Here is a 14326-nt window from a genome sequence, read left to right as displayed (position 1 = left end):
AGTGGACTCCAAGTTGAACATGAGCCGGCAGTGTGACGAAGCCATCAGAAAAGCCAATGGCACTTTATCGTGCATCAGCACATGCATGACAAATAGGTCCAGGGAGGTGATACTTCCCCTCTATAGGGCGTTGGTCAGACCGCAGTTGGAGTACTGCGTGCAATTCTGGGCGCCACACTTCAAGAAGGATGCGGATAACCTGGAGAGGGTACAGCGAAGGGCAGCTCGTATGGTCAAGGGCCTGCAGACCAAGCCCTACGAGGAGAAACTAGAGAAACTGGACCTTTTCAGCCTCCGCAAGAGAAGGTTGAGAGGCGACCTTGTGGCTGCCTATAAGTTCATCACGGGGGCACAGAAGGGAATTGGTGAGGATTTATTCACCAAGGCGCCCCCGGGGGTTACAAGAAACAATGGCCACAAGCTAGCAGAGAGCAGATTTAGACTGGCCATTAGGAAGAACTTCTTCACAGTTCGAGTGGCCAAGGTCTGGAACGGGCTCCCAAGGGAGGTGGTGCTCTCCCCTACCCTGGGGGTCTTCAAGAGGAGGTTAGACGAGTATCTAGCTGGGGTCATTTAGACCCAGCACTCTTTCCTGCTTATGCAGGGGGTCGGACTTGATGATCTATTGAGGTCCCTTCCGACCCTAACATCTATGAATCTATGAATCTATGATGTGCATGTGCTCCAATTCCAGCTTTGCCGTCGGCAAGGGGGCATGTCAGAACTCAATAGTTAAGTGCCTCGGCACAGTGGAATTTTCTAGCACAATCAAGCTTTTCGGCACGGTGAAATTTTCCGCTACGGTGGAGAACCCTGATGCAGAAAAGCTCCCGCCATCCTTATGTAAATACGCACACCATTATTGGCCGGTTCTAAATTATTCCTAAGTGGCAACTAGCAATTGGTTCGCTAGCCGTATAAAAGTTAGAGCAGTTTCCGCCCAAGTCGGAGAACTCCGCGCCCATCTCGGAGTGAACTTGGCGGACTGATCACCCACCAACGACTGCCCTTCATCGACTTTCCCAACGTACCCCGTGTCCTGCATGCTCGTTGAATTGTTGTACTCCGTGTCCTGCATGCTTGTTGAATTGTTCACGGACATCTCACCTCGGTTTATAGAGCTCTCGTTCGGTAACTGAAGTAACTTTTTGCCTACGCTGTATTTGTTGACAGTGCAATCTCTTTGTTTAACCGATAAGCTTCCGTGCCTAATTCTGCTCCATCAGTCAAAAGTACCCGCCTGCCGTTTCGGGGCTACTGGCCACAGCCCAGCATACCACTTGACCGCCACAGGCTCTAGATCAGGATTGGGCAATTATTTTAGTTAGAGGGCCACTTAATGAGTTTTGGTGGGCTGTCAAGGGCTACACACAAAATCTTTCAGAAGATATCATTTTAACAAATTATAGATAAAAAACAAATCACGTACTGAAAATCAAACATCTATAACATTTTAATTTTATTTCAAAAAATAATTTTTGTTCTGGTTTATGATTTTTTTGAGTGGTATATGTAACCCTGGGTGTGATGCTACCTGTGCCCTCACCAGAATAGTGGGATCCTGGGGTACCCAGTAGCCATGCTCAGCTCCCTGGGTAGCTGCTGCAGGGTCCCCGAGTGGAGAACCTCCCCTTACAATCAAAAAAAGCTTGCAGACACCGTTATAAACCTATTTACAGAATTTAATTATTTACAAGATAACATATAACTACTACAGTAAAATAAATAATGTTACACAACATAACCCAGCAATGGTGGTTTAAGGGTTAATGCTTCTTGGATACACCTTACACCAGGGGAAGGCATATGAATCACCTATGCTACATAAGGAACCAATAAATAAATAAAATACACCAACTAATAAGCCATCAAAAACTTATTCACACAGTCTCTACCTTGTATGTTCCAGGGCAACTGAGGACCCTGTGTACACTGCCCCTCAGCTTGGTTTCTCAGGGAACAGGACTGCATTTCCCCCTGGCCCAGGAGCCGTGGGTGGGTCTCTGCTGCTGGCATCCCTCGCACAATCTTCAGGGGTTTCAGTGCAGCAGGTGGTGGCTCCTCCCCTGCAGTCCCTGCAAGAGAGCTTATTCCTGCCCCGACCCTCAGACCCACATCCCCTGGCACAGCAGGGAGTGGTGTCTGGGCTGCAGGCTGTAGCAGTTTCCCCTGCCCAGCACAGCCTCACACCACCCAGCAAATGCAGCCCCACCCTGGGCCCTGCCTGCCCTAGAAGGTGGGCTAAAGCAGTCCTTGCTCCCTCTAGCCCAGTGCTCCCTCTGGCACCTGAGCCTGCCCCTCCCCAGTGCCATCTCACTCATGAAGAGAACCAGGGCAGTCTCAAGCAGTCTCCCCCTCGTCCTGCATCCCCCTCATAGACTCACAGATGCTAAGGTCGGAAGGGACCTCAACAGATCGAGTCCAACCCCTTGCCTAGGCGATCCCTCGCCCAGCCACACGGGCTTGTAGCAGGGTCTTCCCAGACTCAGGGTTTCCTTTTGGTGCTTGCCCTGGTAGGGCTCCAAGGGTGAGGAGAAGAAGAGGATACAGGCAGCCCTCAACTTACAACGTTTTGAGTTACAACGTTTTGCACTTACAACATTTATAAAATGACACCCTGTTTCAACTTTCTGACATCAGTTTTGACTTTACAGCTCTTGATGCAATGCCACGCCAGCGAACAAGTTTGCTGCGTCACCCATCTCCCTGGAGAACATCTGTCCAAACTTCCTTGGACACTTCTTTAAGAAAGCGGATGAGACTCCAGAAAAACCTCCAGCCAAGACTCCTGAGAAGACTAGCCAAGAACCCTTCAAAAAGTCCAGCAAAGTCACCTCAAAGAAGTCCTTCCAAATCAATATGATTGCTATTTACAATATAAATACATTAATGTAGCTATATTACTCATCTATAATTGATTGAGTACAAAATTCTGGGTTATTTTTGGTGAAAATAGGGTATCAGGCCTGGGTTCAGGAACCAATCCCCCATTTATAACATTGTTTCCTATGGGAAAATCAGTTCTGAGTTACAACATTTTGATTTAAGACACAGTTTTCAGGAATCAATTGTGTCTAGTCCGAGAACTGCCTGTACATTGCTTTGTTTCTTTCTCCCCCAGCCCTGCAGGGCTCTGACAGGGGCTCTCTGAGGGATGGCCATGGTGAGGTCCTTTTTCTGGCCTCCAGCCTGTCTCTCTTCCCTGTTGTTCTTCTCCCTGTGAAAAACTGCTCCCCCTTTTTAAACAAGTCATCCTAGCCAATCCCCAGCCAGGACTCTTCCTGGGCTTTTGCTAACCTTCCTCTCATTTAAAAACCCCTGCTAGGGTTACATCACTCCTCCCACTTCAAAGAGGGCCATCTCCAAAGCAGCTTCGCTCACCCTCAAGGCAATGGTGTCCATACTGGAACAAACTCTTTGTCTCCTCACACTCTGTCCCTCCCTATCCCTTCAGGTGTATATGTATATAGAGGCAATTGCATAACAGCTCAAAATAAAGTCTTACTCTTGTATACTCGTGTGTTGGGGCTGCCTGTGCACTAGGTCCTGGGAGCTGGCCTGGAGAGGGAGTGCAGGGGGTACATGCTGCAGAGCTTGCCCAGGCAATGCAGTGCAGTGCAGATGCAATCCATCCCTGCAACCCTGTGGTTGTCCCTGCAGTGTTCTGCATGGGTTCAAGCCCTACCTGGGGCAGCTCGCACAACATTCCCACCTGCACCCACCATACAGCACTGCCCTGGCCCCAGCCAGCACGTGCAGCTTCCTAACAGGGCTCGTTCCAGTGCAGCTGCAGCTGCCTGGGTACTGCTTAACTCCCCCTGCCTCCAGTGGCTCCTCCTCCTGCCCCTGATGCACCGCTCCAGGCAGTAGGTAGTGCAGGGAAGCAGCGGTGGCTGTGGGGAGTGTGTTCCGGGCATCACAAACCCAGCCAGGTTAGTGGGGAAAGCTGCAGCCAGGTGGCTCCTGCCCCAGTGTATGGGGTTCTAGCTCCAGCTCCTGGCTGCCTTCCATCCACTCTGCCTGCCTGGTGTGATGAGGATTCCTCATCCACTGATGGGGCTTACCTGGAGTATCTTATCCAGTGTTGGGCACTGAATTCAGGGATGATGTGGGCAAATAATAGAATCTAACAGAGAACAACAAAAAAGTTATTAAAGGTCTAGAAAACATGGCTTACAGGGACAGTTGGAAGAACTAGATTTAGTCTGGAGAAAAAGACTGAGGGGAGATTTTATAACCTGAAGACTTTATAAAGAGGATTGGTGATAGACTATTTTCCTTAGCTGCAGAGGACATGACAAGAAATGATAGCCTTAAATTGCAATAGAGGAAATTTATGTGGGATATGAGGAAGAGCTCTCTCAGAATGAGGGTATTAAACACCGCAATACATTGTGTTGTGTTAGAGGGTTATAGAAGAAGCTTAGACCAACACTTAATTGCAATGGTTTGAACAGAGGTGATCCTGCCTTGAGTAGGGGATTCAATTAGATAGCTTCTTGAGGTCCCTTTCAACCCTATTGTTCTGTGATTCTAATAATCTAGTCCAATGGTCTCCAACTTTTTAAACAAAAGATCACTTTTTGAGTTAAAGTGCATGTCACCCCCTCCTCTCCCACCCAGCAGGTCAGTCTGTGGGGGAGGAAAGGGGTGGGGCAATCAGGGCCCCCACACTGAGGGAGGGAGTGGGACAGGGGCAGGGGCAGGGACTGAGGTGAGTAGGGCCCCGGCTGGGCCATGTGGTGGGACAATCGGAGCCTGGGCAGCTTGTCCAGGGGCACAGGGGGGCTCCAACCACTGCATGCACCCCAGTGGAGGCCCAGAAGGCACATGCCCCCCCCAATCTGTGTGCGGGCAGAGGCGGCTGCCACTGCACACTGTGATTTGCACCCTGTGCCCCGCTGCAGGTGCCCTGAGAGCAGCGAGACACCATGTGTATCCCAGCTCTGGGTGGGCAGGATGCATGCGGTGTTGCACTGCTCCCAGGGCAGCTGCAGTGGGGCTCAGGGCACAAAGCCCAGTGCACAGAGGCAGCTGCCTCCACCCTGTGCACAGATCGGGGGGGGGGGCATGTGCCCCCTGGGCCTCCGCCAGGGTGCACAGGGTGCAAATCAGCATGCACCTGGACAAGCCACCTGGGCTCCAATTGCCCCACACCCTGGCCTGGCTGGGGCCCCACTCACCCCAGCCCCTGCCTGTGCCCCACTCCTTCCCTCACTGCAGAGGCCTTGATCTGCCACACCCTTGCCTCTTCCCACCCTCACAGACTGACCTGCTGGGTAAGGGAGCAGTTGGAGGTGCATGTGCATGCATGCATGCATGCATGCATGCATGTGCACACACACACACACCCCCCTCAGAGGGGAGGGGACTGAGATCAACTGTCAGAGGCTCCATGATCAACCAGTCAATTGTGATCAACTGTTTGGTGACTGCTGATCTAGTCAGACCTCCTGTTGGGGGTGGGGTGTCATTGTGGGCTACAGTCCTCTCAACCAAGAGGAAGTGGACAAGGATTGGTTTAATCAAATAATTTATGTTAAGAACAGAGTAAAGAGCCAGAAAATAATACTTTGTTAGATAAAGATAGATAGAAAAAGTCTATGAAAAAGTAGAAATCAAAATTATAGCATTCAGGTTGCTAGAAAGGAAGAAAATTAAATAAAGCTCTCCTAACATGGCAATTTTGCTAATATCACTGAAAGCAAACAAAAAAAGGGGAAAAATGTTAATGTTTGTATTACATGTTTTTTTTTCTTTTTACTGCTGTACCTTAAAATGATTGCGTATGACTAAGGTGACATATTTCATTGCCAAGAGTACAGAGTAATTAAAGTGTAGTATACAGAGAACCATAAAAGCACTTATTTCAAAAGGAATAAACTGGAACAGATTATTTCTGAAAATAATCCTCTCTTAAAAAGCTATCCAAAAATAATGTGTTCTCATATAAAATAATTGTTAACAGTCTTGAAGTTGCACCCAATGTTTTATTTTATACATAACTTATTGGTGTCCCTACACATGCTGCCCAAACCTAAATTTCCTCTGTGTTTTCCAATACAGACCCTGAATAGAGTAGTTTACAACTTTACCAAGGTTTGACAGGCTGGACTGAAATTTTGATCCCTGTCTCATTCAGTGCTTGAGGTGATGGTGTCCATGGAATTAACTGAGGTGTTATAGTGAATGAGGATGTTCTCTGTAGAAGAGAAAAAGATAAGCTGTTTTTGTACTAATAACATTTGGAGCAACTACTGATATTTAAGAATACATATAGAAGTTGTATAATGTTATACTCACTTCAAAAACAGAAAAAAATGCAATATAAACAAATCAGTTTCAATCTATATAGATAAATGGTCAAATCTATAGATAAGTAGGTTTCTATGGTGACAGCTCACAAAAGAGAATAAAAAACCTCAATAGTAAATAGTAAGGTAAGATAGAATCATTCTTTCCCCCTCCCTTCTCATTGTTAAAGTCATACAGGAAGGAACAGAGGGTGTCTGCTATGGGTTTTCATTATAATTTTAGCAACAGTATATTGTTTAACATTTGGATGTAGGAGCCTTGTGAAGTATTTTACATCATTTGTTCTTGAAACTAGTATTTGTAACTTGTCAGCCTCTTTCTGTTTTATGAACATTTCTGCTGCATCTGGATCAAGAAGCCCTACAGCAATGTAGTTAAACTCTATTGAACTCTATGCAGGTTTAAAGATATAAAAGTTATTTCTGTCAAAGCTAATGCAAAGAAATATTTTTTGCCAGATCATAATTGCCACATAGTGGCAAAGAAATATGTTGTGCTTACTTTTTTTCTTCCTCTTGCAAAGGAAACCCAGCTTTGCATGAGCAATGACTGACAAAAAATGTGAAGACATAGCCTTGTCCCTACTTTCAGAGGCATGCACATTGTTATCAATAATAGAAATCATGCAACTAAAGCTGTGTTCATTGTGATTTCAATCTGTGTGCATCTACATGAGATGTTTACTGCGCAGTCTACTAATTACTTGCACAGTAAGTGTCTCGGTGCCTACTATTAGGTTGGAGTAAATTAAATTTACTCTGCAGCAGGATAGTACTTGTAAATACAAGTATTACAAGTACTATTTGCTGCAGATTAAAAACCTCCACAGCAGCGCATGTGTAGACACTGCCCCAGCTGGCTGGAGCGCAAGAGTACTTCAGTGCATGGGCTGCCTGCTGGCCAGCCCCATGCTGAAGCACCATTAGCCAGCCCCTCCACGGCATGTTGAGCTAGGGGAGCAGACCCAGACTGGCAGGATGATCCCCTTGGGCCTACTGCCAGCCAGGGCTGCTCTGACGCAGCCCAATGTGCTGTATTTCTGGGTACACATTCAAATGGCAATAAACTACAGAGTTTATTGCCCTGGAGTTTGTTCCCAGGTGCATGTTCAGATGGTGCACCTCAGAGCAATAAACACCAGAGTTTATTGCTTTGTATCAATTGCACGTGTAGACACACCCTCACACACCAAAAATGTGTCCTATCTAGAATTCCAGCCAGGGATTCTTAAGCCTGAAAGTGGGTTGGGAGCCTGCCTTCAATTAGTGTTTCTGGCATGCCACAGTAGATCATTCTGGAAGCTCTTTGCTCTAGAATCGTTCTAGTAAGAAAAGCTTCTTGGAGGTAAGTGGGTAAAACTTCTGAACTACCAGTCTAGGACTGGTTCTACCACAGAAACAAAACCCCATCAGCCAGGACAGAAAAATATGCAGCAAATGATTCAGCTATTCTTGATTTAGGTGACTGCAGCCTGATAGAGACAGGTGTTTCCTAGGACAATAGAACTATGAAGACTTACTCTCAATGCCTCCCTTGCATGCCTTGCAAATGCTCTAATGCTTTCTTTTACATCTATGTGAAACATTCTATAAGTAGTGGACATGTCTACATGAGATGCTTTACCGTGCAGTTGACTAATTGACTGCATCGTAAAGCATCACCGTCTACACATGTAGATGCTTACTGTACAGTCAATTAGTCAACTAATTGCAAGTAGCAAATTATTACACAATAGTGATTGCACAATAGCCAACATGTAGATGATGGCCTGGGAGCAAATCTGTAGTCACCAGCCCACAAGTAGACAATCAGCCCAGACAGCAGGGGGCATGATAACAATCCCCTCCCCAGGAGCTGTCTGCTGCCAGGGTAGGTTCTAAGTGTAAAGCCCAGGCCAGGACAGTGTCCCTTTGCCCTGGCAGAAGGCAGTTCTCATCCCTGGCTCCATGATTGGAACAGGGGCTGAGAGATTGTTCCTGGCCCCCAGAAACTGCCTGCTGCTGGAGCAGGCTCTGAGCTTGGAGTCTGGCCATCCCCCTGTCCCAGCAGCAGGCAGCTCCTGGCCCCAGCTCTGCAATTGGAGCTGCTCAGACAGGGGGACTTTGTCCTAGCTTGGGATCCAAGCTTGGAGCCCATCCTAGCAGCTGGGCTGGGAGCTGCCTCCTGCCAGGGCAGGGGGACGCTGTCCAGCTGGGGCAGGAAACAATCTCCACTCTAAGTGCAGAGCCATTGCCAGGAGCTCCCTGCATCAGGAGAGTTCCCCGCCCAGCCTGGAGCTAGCTGGGGCCTGTCCCAGAACAGGACAGGTCACAGTCAGCCTTGGGCTGTGCAGGGACGTCCCTCTGGCTTGGGGCTTCCTCCCATGTGCATGGGGAGGGAGAGCTCTGCAGCAGCAGCTTTCCTGCCCTGTGCACATCAGGACCCCTCCCAATCAGGACCCCTCCCTGTGTTCCCTGCCAGCACCTGGGCTAGCACTCAGTGGGAGCCAGGAGCTCCCCCCATGGCTGCTGTAAGAGGACAGAGTAGGGTGGGAGCAAATCTGCTCCCAGGATGGAGCTCATGTAGACTTGCTCCCCTGGCAGGCTTACTGTGCAGTATTTTTACTGTGCAGTAAGCCTACTTTGAATTAATAGTGTGTGTAGACACACCCAGTAAGAGGAGAATGTGCTACTTCAATGGAGCATTCATTAAGTACAGCAGGAGTTAAAACCATAACTAGTCTCCCTCACACCTCTGCTTTTGATGTACTCTAAAACTTAACACATCCTTCACAGTCAGTGTAGAGCTCATTTTGAAGCATCTGGGAACTTTTCGACAAGGTGTTCATCAGATTTAACAGGTTACCTTCTTTAAGGGTTACTTAATTTGAAAGTATACAAGAAGCAGTTTTCAATACAACCTCCAGAACTATTTCATTCAGCTTTCCTCAAAAGGGAACTGGGACCTTTGACTATACTTTGGAAAATCTAATCAGTTAAATTTGGCATTATTAGCAGTGTATTTTAAAAGTCCTTATAATGCCTATTAGAGATGCTGCAGTTTGGAATGTGCACTATCCTACAGCTGAGTACAGAAAAGACACATTGTGAATTTCATGGGACCACCTTTATCCATAAAAATTTGCATTCCTATGCTTGATGCAGCTTAAATATATGCTCTCACACAACTGTGCTCATATTCCTCAGCTCTTCTGAAGATTCTTGTAATATAATTCTGTTTACGTATGACCTGTTAGGGAGGCCCCAGGCTCTCTCTCTCTTCTTGCAGCCAATTTGCATTCCAGCTCAGGTTTTTCAAAGTCACGATCACTGACATGTCACTCCTCTTTTGATGTTAGAAGGAAATTGCTGTTTAAGATAAACCTGCAGGAATTTTTTTTTAATACAGAGTGATATAAATTCTAACTTTTAGTAGCACACTTGAAGTCTAGTCAATGGTATCAGGATTACATTGCTGTGACCAAGGCGGAAAATTTACCCATATATTTTAGTTTCTAAGGATATTCAATTTTGCATCCATTCATTTCCTTTTTATTCCAGCTATACCTTATATATACACACTAAAATGTGTTTTCCTACTGTGTCCTTATTCATCATAAAACAGCACGCAAAGCTGCTGCCTATGTCCCAGTTTCAAGCTAAAAGTAGAAGAGTAGCTTTCCTTATTTCCTAGTGAAGATTTGTCAGTCCTTAGCCTTTGTGTTTTTTTTATCTCCACTTTTCTGCCTCCTCCCACATGAGAGACTTTTTAACACTCAGCTTCCCACAGTGCAAATAAAACTTAAGTTGTTAAATATCCTTTGTTCTTCAACAACAAAATGTGCATGTCTGGTCTCGTGTCAGTGCTATATGTGTCATTTGGGGTGCTCTTAGTCCTACTATCAATTACACAGTTGCTTTCTCACCTCTTTTTTTAAAATATTACTTTGAGACATTCTGACATCCATTTTAGAAAGCTAAGCATACAACCCACACACTTCTGCACTTCTTTTTCCTCACTTGAAGTTGGATTCCAGGGACAGGAAATGTTTCCCCCACCCCAAGAGGGAGTGCAGCTTATGGATTTGTGTAGGCCTTTGCCATGCTGTTCTCTCTCATGTCAGAGAATACCTGCTGCAATAAAGATTTATTCCTGTAACTAATAGTGCACAGCTTTAACTGGACAGGGAAGACGATGCCCTTTTTCTGCATGCTGTAACCACCGCTGGAATCTAACAAGGGACTTTCATTTTGTATAGGAAAGATGCTGACGACTTTTCTGGAACCATCAACTGGACTGTGCTTTCGAGCCCTTATAGCATCACATCTGTTGACTCAAGGTCAACGAGACTATGATTCAGATACCCACTCCTCTCCCCTTGCTCTGTTTAATGGAAGTTTACAATGACTTCTGTTTACAGCCTAAAATGTGAATCGGGCTAAGACCACAAGCCAATATGCTACTATGCAGAAAGACATTAGTTGTTAACAGGCTACCTCCTGGTTCTTGCTAAAACTGAATGGCAAGGAAAGCAGTTCCTCCTGATATAAAATCCATGTTTGTATCCTTTAAATGGATTTGAATTAATTGATTTAAGAGGGCTGCAGATAATATACTTATATTTCTTAACATAGATCCACTACAAGTGCCACCTGGTGGTGGAACTAAATTAAGTCAAAGGGATGTTAAAAAGTAACATAATGAGGTAAATTTCCAACATAGTGGGTGTGTCTACATGTGCAATTAATGCACCTGTATTTTCTGCCCAGAAGGTTGAGGCATATTAAAACTGCAGCCTCACACAAATCTGAACGTATTCCCATCAGGGCTGGCAGGCAGCATGGGGCCTGGTCCTCAATTCCATGCAGCTGGGAGAGCCGTCCTGGCTGCCAGGCAGCTGCCTCTCAGCCATGTGGAGATCAAGATGCATCCCAAACTCCACATGGCTGGGAGGCAGCATCCCACCAAGCTGGGACAGCTCTCACCTCTCCTGTGGCCCAGTGTTGCCTAGGCTGCCTCACAGCAATGACAGCTCTCCCAGCCTTGTGTGGCTGGGAGGCAGCTGCTAGGACTGTGCAAGCCTTTGGACTGTGCTTCAGATCCAGAGATCTAAAGCTAAAGCATCTGAAGCACCATGTCCAGATTGAAGCACTGGCTTCTTTAGGCTTTTCGAAGTGGTTTGGAGCTTCCAAACCGCTTCGGAGATCCGGCCATAGGGTATAATGGGAAATCAATGAAATATCTATAACTTTGTAATTTTTTGTCTGACTTGGATGAAACTTGCAGGGGTGGTAGCCTCTGCTGAGAGCATGAAGCCTGCCAAGCTTCAAGAAGATCAATGCAGGGGTTGAGGGGGAACTGCAACCCATATTCTTGAAAGCAAAACTCATGTCAAGTGTATGTGTTACACCACAGTGAGGTCAAAACTGCAGGGGTGATGGCCCCTGGTGAGGCCACAAAGCCTGCCAAGTTTCAAGGCCTGCCAGTTGATTGTCTGTATTGATTATTTCCTCTCCTTAGTCTGTGGTTCTGTAGGTGTTAATCATTGATAATTAACTCATTAACAGACAATCAACTGCCGCAAGACAGAGAGGGTCAGTTGCACAAGCACCCATGTCATGAGTTTTGCCCATCAGCAGCCAGAGGTGCAGGGCCCCAGAACCCAGAAGCCCTGCACCCATCTACTTGACAGGTGGCAGGCTTCGTGGCCTCAGCAGGGGCTAGCAGGCCTGCAGCTTTCACCCTGCTGCACCTTAACACACACATGTCACACATGCACACCTTAATACCCATGTCACAAGTTTTGCTTGTCCACAGCTTGAGGTGCAGTTCCTCCCAAATCCCTGCACCTACCTTCTTGAAACTTGGCAGGCTTTGTGGCCTCAGCAGGCGCCATCATCCCTGCAGTTTTGACCCCGTTGTGGTGTAACACATACACACGACATGAGTTTTGCTTTCAAGAATTTGGGGTGCAGTTTCCCCTGAACCCCCATACTGGTCTTCTTGAAACTCGGCAGGCTTCATGCTCTCAGCAGAAGCTACCACCCCTGTAAGTTTCATCCAAGTCAGACAAAAAATTACAAAGTTATAGATATTTGATTGATTCCCCATTATACCCTATGGCCGGATCTCTGGCTTCGGCCGAATCGAAACAGCAAACTGATCCGGAGCTCTGGATCAGATCCCTGGCATCCAGATCAAACAGCTGCCTACTTGTACAGGCCTAGCAGCTGCCTGCTGAGCTAGGACAGCTTTCCCTGCCTCCTGTGGCCTAGGCTAACTGGAAGCAATTTGCTCCTAGCCAGTGTCTACACATGTGCTTTGGCACATTAGTTTTAAAAGCGATGTTTTCTAGTACCTGTATCCATAGGTACTAAAAAAAATAAAAATAAAAAGGACACATTAGACTAATCTAGTGTGCAGTAAAGCATCACTATCTATAAGTGTGCAACGATTACTGCACAGTAGACTAGTCCAATGTGCAGTAAAGCATCATGTGTAGACACACCCAGTGCAGAGGAATTTAAGCACATGATTCCCATTATTAATTATGCAGCTAAATCTTTCCCTGTATGCAGATCCAGGTGGGTTGGGGTGGTTCAGTTGCACTTCTCCCTTGATTCTTATTGCAGGTTCAGGGTGGATGGGCCTGGTTTCTCATTGGGGTGGAGAGCAAGAAGGGGACTCTGTGGGAGGTGTTGCAACCATGGAGATGGGCACTGAAATCAGGGAGGGAGAAGGGCAGATGTGTTGGCAGCCCAACATGAGGTGGGGAAGGGGCTCCTCCCCATTCCTTCATCCATTACCCCTGCTCCTATGGGAAGCACAGGAGCTTAGCCTGAGGCCCAGGCCTGGTTGTAGGCACTTCTCCCTTCCCTTCCCTTCCCTTCCCCTCCTCCCCCCACCCCCCCCAGCAGGCTGCCTCACCTCCAGTCAGCAAAGAGCAGTGTGCAATAGCTCCCCTTCTTTTCAAAATCTTAGATCTACCCATACCTGTATCATACCAGAACATGCAACCCTCTGGGTCCGATTAGTTCCCAAAAGTACAAGACTATACAGAGGTAAAGCATACTCAGTTCCTGAATCATTCTGTTGTGCCCAGATAGTAAATATCATACAATAGATTATCCTGTTAGCAGCTGGTCAGTTGAAATCAGAAAAATAGCCACCAACTCATGTACAAGAGAACTAAGATTTAGACATCTTTTATTGCCAGGCTATCACAACTAGCTTCACAACCTGATTAAAAATAATTGGACAAGTTCCCCTCCTTAACATAGGTCTGTAGTCTTTATATCTGCACAGGGTAACAATGACCAATTCTACCTACAAGGAGAAAAGGAAACCTGCTCCATTCACTATCTGTATATCCAAGTCATTAATTGATCACATTAACGGATTTTTGTTATTGGACTGCATTAATCAGCCTCAGTATAAAGAATTAATCTTGCTTGCTAAGAGCAGTGGTGAAAAATCTCCTTTGCCTTAGAAAATAGAAGGTATTTAAGTCCTCAGTGCCAAGCATCGTTTACAGTCACGCACACTTATTTTTGGCATATAGAAGTGACTCACTTAAAGAACAAAACTAGCTTTAGTGTTTAAGTCAAAATTGGAACAGACTTTGGGCCACATTCTGTTCCACCTGCTGGGTGTGTAAGTGGACTTGCATGTGCTCCTATTCCTGCCTGCTTTGGCTGGAATCCCTGAAAAAGTTAAATGCAACAAGCAGGAAGAGGACTTGCTACACTTTTGCTTTTTTATGACTCAGTCTTAAGGGTAAGATGATGGTGCATTACAAAAATAAATTCTTTACCTATTTTTCAGGGACATGAGCAGGGTGAAATAGAATTGCACTTAGGCATCCAAGTCCTCTTGGATATCCAATAGGTGAAATGAAATCTGTCTGCTTGTGTCTGAGCGTTATCACAATGGTATTTACGAATACAAGACATCTCTTATGGGGAAGATGTAGTTACAGACTCCTCATAAGATTTAGTTACAGACTCCTTCCTATATGGGAGATTGCCATCAG

The 14326-nt window shown here is 46.3% G+C and overlaps 1 long non-coding RNA gene across 1 annotated transcript in view; it reads right to left on the bottom strand.

The window, feature by feature from the left end:
- Positions 1-5745: 5745 nt before the first annotated feature.
- Positions 5746-14326, bottom strand: part of LOC132244507 (uncharacterized) — a 78237-nt gene continuing 69656 nt past the window's right edge. The window contains exon 3 of the long non-coding RNA XR_009456026.1: positions 5746-6202. This is a non-coding gene — a long non-coding RNA (uncharacterized LOC132244507). The remainder of the gene's footprint in view (positions 6203-14326) is intronic.

This window comes from Alligator mississippiensis, chromosome 12 (genome assembly GCF_030867095.1).
Source record: "Alligator mississippiensis isolate rAllMis1 chromosome 12, rAllMis1, whole genome shotgun sequence".
In the NCBI taxonomy this organism is placed as follows: Eukaryota; Metazoa; Chordata; order Crocodylia; family Alligatoridae; genus Alligator; species Alligator mississippiensis.
The sequence above is the reverse complement of the archived record's forward strand: the minus strand, read 5'-3'. Positions and strand labels throughout refer to the sequence as shown.